An 8,432-nucleotide genomic window follows, 5' to 3' on the forward strand; every position below is an offset into this window, starting at 1 on the left:
GTTCAGCATTGTATACCCACTTATCAACGCTCGTCGTTGTGTCTAGATCTAAACACCTGAGTTCCGATTTGCATGGTTAACGAATTTAGACCTTGAATTCTTCATTTATTAACTTCTTCCAATACGAAACTTCGCCTTGGGTTAATTTTTACGTAATCCACCGTAATACCCAATGCCTGGGCATCCTTTCTTTCCATCTAGGATTAATTTTCGTTACAAGGTAATGAAATAATATATTTGTCTTAAAACAATTCACCGAAAAACGTTCAGAAATAGCTATACTCACCTTGTATTTGTTGACCTACAAAAGAGTTTACGATAGTGGCACGTTAAAAGAAGATATCTGAGGCGGTTAACCGATAAATACACACAACGCAAAAGTCTAGGGATATTTTTATAAATAGACGTATTTTGTTTATCTGTAATCACCTTAAAAAAAGTAATACAAAATCTGTAGTTTAAATTGTTGTTTAATATGTCAAAAACCATAAATTGCAAAAAAACAGAAAATTGGAGCAAAAAAATACTATTAAAAATCACCCATGTTTCACACACCACCATAAAATGTCAAAAATACGAAAAAATATAAACTTAAAATAAAGTATGGCCACCACGTTGGTTTATCACAGCTATACATCTATTGTTCATGCTCCGAATCACATTGTTAATGTCTGCTTGAGGTAGTTGTGTCCATTGTTCTCTCAGAAGCTCTTTTAATTGAAACTCATTGCAGATATTGCCCATATGTGGAGTAATTCTTCGTTGAAGCATGTTCCATAAATGCTCAATGGGATTCAAGTCCGGTGATTGTGCTGGCCACGGCAATACATCAATACCCTCGTTATCCAACCAGTTTGTTACAATATGCGCAACATGTTGTCGAGCATTATCATGGATAAAGTAAAAATTTTCTCCAACAGCTGCAGCAAACGGGCGCACAACAGGTTCAAGAATAGTGTCCAAATATTGCTGACTTGTGAGAAAGCCACGTGGGAAAACGAGGTCAGTTCTTCCGTCAATCATGATTCCGCCCCATACCATTAATGTACCACCTCTGTATGCATACACTTCTTAAAGATGTCGTAATCGTTCTCCATCTCCGGGTCGTCTCCAAACTCTTGTCCGACGAGAATCTGGATGAAATCCATATCTAGACTCGTCACTAAACAAAACTGTGTCCCATTCATTGTCAGTTCAATTCTGAAACTCTTGACACCAGATTAATCTTGCAGCGCGATTGCCTCTAGATAGAGGTGGACATCTCAGTGGTCGCCGACTACGAAGATTGGCTTCATGAAGACGATTCCTCACAGTACTGCTGCTAATTGTTACATTATGTGCAAGCTGTTTTTTATTAACCAGCTCGGGTGCTGTGATTGTTGGCTGCCTTCTAGCATTTAAAATTAAATATCGGTCTTGAGCGACGGTTGTAGAGCGACCACGTCCTGGATGTTGCTCGGCTGGACTCCCAGTGTCTCTAAACCGATCCCACAAACGACTTACGACGCTTTGGGAGATACCCAGCTGGTCAGCAACTTGAGTTTGTCGCATACTAGCTTGAAGGAGGCCCACGGCTCTATTCATCTTGTCCAACGTTAAATGTTGTCGTTGCATGGTAAAAAGACAATATCTTTAACTCACCTATTAAGCAAGAATGGTATAAAGTGACTAAAATTAAAAATAAACAAAACACAAAAATGACGATTTTTTTGTCCCTTACAAAAAATATTCTAAAACACGTATTGCTATCAGTTTTACAATTTTTTTTTGATAAGAAGTGAGTGTCTGTATTAACAATTATAGTACAAGCAAATTTATATGATCATGAAATTTCTGTCATTGGTATTGTCAAATTATTAAAATATCCTTAGACTTTTGCGTTGTGTGTATATAACCTCCACAGGAAAACGGAGTGTTACGTTAAGTTTTGGAAAAATTTCTCAAATTTATATACAAGAAGCCTTAAATATTATTTGGAGAAAAAAATATACCAACATGAGCATTGACATTGGGCAGGACTCCTTTTGATACTCTGACTTGTAAACGATCAGCTAGTGGTTGCTTCCGATGAGGATGACCTATCATCCTAATAGTTCCTAATAGTTCCCTATAGTATATGCTAAAACACCGAAATGTTATTTCAATCCTTTTTGCACCGCCGACATCGATAATAGTCACATTTTAAAGTTTGTTTATATATCACAGATGGGTATTTCCTCGGTATTCTTTGATCGGTTTCTGCTTAATATTGCGCCTGAAATAAATATCCACTTAGATCGCTAAGAAGGTTTTGCGGGAAAGAAAATGATATCACCCTCCGTAAAGCCGCTGTCAAGAGCAGTTGGTTTAGTTGTAGTCCGAATTTAGCTTCAAATTCGTATTGGATTTTCGTTTTTCGCCTTTTTCTCATGGGAAAATGTCTAGCAGTGTAAAGTTTTATGTGCAGTTAATAAGGTTTGAAAGATTGGTCATTGAGAACAGACGGCAGCGTGTGTAGTTTAATTGAACCGGCAAATTGGTTAGAAAAAGTGATTTATACTCAATGTAATGTGTCAGTTCTGATAAGAGTAATCACTGTTTTTTATTTGTAGGCCGTCTCTCATCTGACATATTTGTAAAACGGCGTTTTTTTCAACAAATTTGAAAGATACCCATATGTTCCATTGTTGAATTTTTAAGGAGACGAGTTTCCAAAATTTGCGTCCAGTGGCAACTCAAGCCTCAACTTGTTTGTCCTAAGAAGCCATTTCAGAATATTTTTCGCAGTTTGGAGATGAACTTGTTCGTTTGGCAGAGAGTGTAAGTGCAGTTCCTAACCCAAGAAATTTTAATAAAATCCAGGTAACTCTTTTGTGTTTGATTTTTAAAGGAGAAATAAACATTTTCTAATAATAATTGCTTTTATTACAGTTTAAGAAATTGTAATAATTAAAATTGTAGATGTTAAAGTGTGGCTTAGCTGTCATATTAATTGTTCTCAATTTTAAAATTTAATATTGACATCTGAGAGCTGGCTTTAATTTTTTGACACATACCTAATCATAAAAGATCTTGTTTTTCTTTTGTTTAAAAAAAAGGTTAACCTTTATGTATAGTCCCATTTAAAAAGATATTTTTCATTTGTAATAATTTATTTCTGTTACAAATTATCGCCCAGAAACAATTGTAAGTTCTTGTGGCATCTCCAACTTCGAGAGATTGTAAACGGATAGGACATAGTAAGTCTGTTTTTGATATTGTGTATTTTATTGTTATTATTTACATATTTAACTGTCTGTATTGAGACAACAATAAATATTAAATTTTTTCCCTAAACCAATTTGTTTATTTCTTTTAAAAAAAGTTTCTAACCCCTTTTTGTGTTTTTAGGAAGGAAGAGCCTTTTCTTTCATCCAGCAGGAAGATTCTTCAAAGCGGCGTCCTTATTTTAAATAGCTTGAGAACCTTCTTGTGTTTTGTTTGTCCAGGAGATTCATATAAGTACCCCTTTTGTTTAATTTTTACAATTACCCCAATCCAAACCCCTTGCCTTTCACTTATCCACGACCCAGCTCTCAAATAAACCCTGAGTAGCCGTTGACCAAAGTTTCGGTTTATTTTGCTTGCCGCATCTCTAGCCCCGTAATTTCTGTCCCCAATTTTCAACCCCCATAGTAATACCCTATGTGGTAGGCAAAATAATCGTTAGAAATTGAACCTAACGTTGAAATTGGCACAAGCAGTCCCCTATCAATTTTAAGCTTATTCCCAACGGAAGAATATTTACTGCAAATAGTGAACCAAAGTAATTTGTATGCTTATCAAAAAACCTAGTTGGAATTTTCATTAGAAGAGTTAAAAGCATTTATTAGCATGGTTTTATACATGGGGTTCAATTACCTTCCTAGTATGAAACTATATTATTCCAATGATGAAAACTTCCATTCCAAAAGAATTGGAAGAATTATGTCCCTAGAGTTTTCTGAAAATTATGAGGTTTATCCACCTAAACGACAACACGAAGATGCCACCGAAAGACTCTAAAGGATTCGACAAACTTTACATATTACGTCCACTCAGAAATCACTTGAAGGAGACATTTGCACGTGTTTACAATCCATTGCAGAACATAGCAATATATGAATCAATGATTGGTTTCAAGGGACGCTTGTCAATGAAACAATACCTTCCAATGAAGCCCATCAAACGGGGATTTAAAGTTTGGACTTGTTGTTGCGCTGAAACAGGTTCCCTTCCCGCAGGTTCTAGATTTTGGCATGTATACCGGAAGGGAGTATAATAATTATGGCATGGACTTAGGAGAAAAAGTTGTTCTCAAATTGTCGAACAAGTTTCGCGGAAAAAACTATTTTCTATATTTTGATAACATAAGGCTTGTTGAGATGTTGTTCATTGCTATCTTTTTCTGTGGAACAATTGGACAAAATAGAAAAAACTATCCTAAATGCCCAAAGCCTGACAAAGAAATGCATCAGGGTGATTACGACTTTACACATGCAGGTGATGTAGGAATTGTGAAGTGGAAAGACCGGGGTACTAAAAGTGTTTCTGTTATATATTTTATGCACGATTCATTTCAAGTGACTTTTACACTGCGTATAATTAAAAAAGAAGAAAGACAGAATATGTCATTCTACTGCGTAAATAGCAAATCACGTAGATGGTGGATAAATATGTTTTATTACCTCTTTGAGGCTTGCGTTGTAAGCAGTTACATAGTATACAAGATTATAATGAAATAAGAGCCGAAGAAACTTTTCAATTTTAGTCAACCAACTGATTGTTAATTTCACCTGTACCTGTAGAAAGAAAATGGGGTAGGTACGCTCCAGGGGCAAAAGGAGGGCTTTAGAAAATTCTGTCAGGCTATATACGGTCGATGCGTCGGCTTATGCAGTGTACAAAAAAAAAAAAAGGACAATGTTCGGAAATTTGTGGAAGATTTGTGTTAATTGTAATAATGTGGCTCTATGTAAGGGGTGCTTTGTACCGTTTCACACATCTTAAAGCATAACGTGACATGCAATTACCAAGTATAAGTATTTGTGATTTTTAATATATCATTGTATGTACAACTTTAAAGCTTTTATTAGCGGGAAATTATTATCCCACTGAAATTTATGTGAAAGCAGAAAGTATTATAGTATATTGGGATAAATGTTTCAAAGTTTTTTGAGGTGGGAAACATTTGAATATCCTAAAAAATATAATTGGCAGCCTCTTGCCACGTAAAGAGTTAAACCATCAGCGAGCAACAGTGCGGTGCACCTGCCGTTCAAAAAAAAAACTGAATTTCGTCTTTCACCACATCTCGTCGTCTTCTGACCCTTACTCGGCCATCATGCATCCCTAAACAGAATCGAGATTCATCACTAAAGACAATACCATTCCATTCCTGGTCCCAAGTCAATTGTTCTCTGCACCATTTAAGATGATTAAGCCAATATTCAGGGGTAAGAGGTATCTCCAGTGTGACCGAAGTGAAAAAAGGCCAAAATTGCGAATTCGAAGATAAATTGTTCGCATACCAATTGGTCTTCCATGTTCTACAAATCATTTGTTTACAATATACTTGGTAGTGTAGAAACGATCTCTTAGAGCCATCAACCTTAGACGACGATATTTACGTTATTCTTCGGTACCGCCCTGTGCACCTCGATCTTCGTGTTCGACCTTTTTGACGCCCTGCCCGATAATATCTTAACACAGTATCTCAAGTTCTGTGAACCCTATCCACAATTTCCCTAAAAGAAAGTCTGGCTTCCCTTAGTACAACTATCCGCCCCTATCAAACCCCTTGATAAAAATTTGCCCGTCTTCGTACTCTGGGAACTATAAACGACTTTCAAAAAAACCAAGAACCGTATACCGCTAAATTTTGATCGGTACTAAATTTAAAAGTTGAAATTTTTAGTGATGAGCAAATTCAGAAAAAAAATTAATAAAAAACGAAAACCTAAACTGGTATGTCTGAAATTCTAATCATTTATTAATTTGGTCAAGATAAGTCAGTATGGGATGCAAGGGATAGTGATGCGCAACGTATAGCCTCTACTATCCAAATATCAACCTCACCTACCCGCTTGATGATCTTGATTATGGTCATCCGGTGCATCCTGCTAGATAACAAATGAGGCTCTGACGTCCGAGTGATTGCCGGTATAAACAATCCCCCACTTCCTAACCAACGGCTTAGGGCGGATGAGTTGATGAGTGCTAGGGCATTCTTTTGTCCTGGGGTTGAGAAATCGGCCCCAAAGACGGATGAATCAACAAATAATGGTCAACGGCATAAGAATGCAGAAGGCAAAGGAGAACCACTGCATTAACGGCTCATAGAGCACCCCCAGGAAAATCACCATAGAGTTGACACTGCAATTGCAAACCGTTACTAATCATGGAAAGCGGAGGCCAAGATTCGGCAGGAGAGGAGAAACATATTTATAAAACGAGGCCTCTCAGGTCGTAAACATGCGAAAACCTCGTGAAGAAATCCTAAAAATAAAGTAATCTAATTTTAGAATGTGCACAAGGAGAAGTCTATTTGCGGCTGGGAAACTTGACAACGTAATTCAAGAAATGAAATAGACCTACTGGGAATCAGCGAAATGAGATGGCCAGAGTCAGGATCATTTAAAAAGGACGGAAGTGTATTATATTATTCCGGTAACAGCACAGAAGACCCGCATCACAAAAATGGCGTAGGTATATTAGTAACATCAGAACTGAGTAGATATGTGACCAATTTCGTACCAGTCTCGGATAGAAAATATTACTCCAAATAAATACTCAACCATTTAAAACTAACATACTTCAAATCTATGTTCCGACTGCAGATAGAAAATATGACGAAGAAGTCGAGAAGTTGTATGATCAGATCCAAAATATCTTACAGAAACTAAATAAACACGAAATTTTATATATTATAGGCGACTTCAATGCAAAAATTGGGGAAGGTCGACGAGGTCAGACTGTAGGTCCTTATGGTCTAGGACAACCTAACGATCGAGGACAGAGATTGTATGAATTTTGTAAAGAAAACGATATGATCATTGCAAACACTTGGTATAAACTACCCACGCGACGACTATACACTTGAAAAGCCCCATTTACTGAAATGCCGTCAAAAAAGTCACTACATTTCCTGGTGCAGATATTGGATCTGATCATCAACCACTTGTAGCAGATATTAAACTAAGGTTAAAACGAATTCAGCGACAAAAACCAATGTACTTAACTTTGACGATATAAACATAAAACTTAACATTAAAAAGAATTTAACAATAAAATAAAAAACATCGGAGAACAACTAGAAGATCCAGAAGAACTATGGAGTGAATTTAAAAACCACGTTAACGAAATCTCCACAAACAATGATTATAGAAAAAACTTAATCAAGAAAAATAAATGGATGACAGACGACATCTTGAAATTAATGGAAAAACGTCGACTGATAAAATTTAATGAAACAGAATATAGACACCTGCAGAGAAGAATAAAAAAGAAGATCAAATTAGCCAAAGAAAAATGGATGAGAGAAAGGTGCGACGAAATGGAGGATGTAATATCTAAACACGACTTATTTAATGTGCACAAAAAACTAAAAGAAATGAGTAACATATTTAAAAAACGAGTTCCGTCTGTGCTCATTGACAATAATAACAAAATTATTGTAAATAAGCACGAAATAAGAAAATAATGGCAGCTGTATATATCAGAGTTGTTTGAAGATGACAGGAATAATATTGCCGAATTCTACCAAAACTTTACTGACGGCCCAGAAATTATGAAATGCGAGATAGAACACGCTATAAATAATGCTAAAATTAGAAAAGTTTGTGGTCCAGATGATACACCAACTGAGTTGCTGACACTAATAGAGGATGATAATATAAAAGTAGTAGTAAGACTTTTTAATTCAATATATAACATCGGAGTGATTCCCACAGATTGGCTCAAATCCATCTTTGTAGCAATACCTAAAAAATACAATGCGAGAAAATGCTCAGAATATCGATTAATTAGCCTACTGAGCCACACTCTTAAAATTTTCCTACGAATAATTCACAACAGAATTAGACGCAAATGCGAAAAAGATCTCGAAGATACCCAATTTGGTTTTAGAAATGCTATGGGAACCAGGGAGGCACTTTTTGCGCTTAACATTCTATTACAAAAATGCCGTGACCAAAGAAAAGATGTATTTGCATGTTTCGTGGACTTCGAAAAGGCATTCGATAAAGTACAGCATGTAAAATTAATGCAAATACTGAAAAATATCGGAATAGATGACAAGGATATTCGTATCATTAAAAATTTGTACTGGAATCAAACTGCTATCGTAAAAATTGGAGATAAATACACCTATGAAATCTCCATACAACGAGGAGTCAGACAAGGTTGCATTTTGTCGCAAACATTGTTCAATGTTT

The sequence above is a fragment of the Diabrotica undecimpunctata genome, chromosome 4 (assembly GCF_040954645.1).
Source record: "Diabrotica undecimpunctata isolate CICGRU chromosome 4, icDiaUnde3, whole genome shotgun sequence".
Taxonomy (NCBI): Eukaryota; Metazoa; Arthropoda; class Insecta; order Coleoptera; family Chrysomelidae; genus Diabrotica; species Diabrotica undecimpunctata.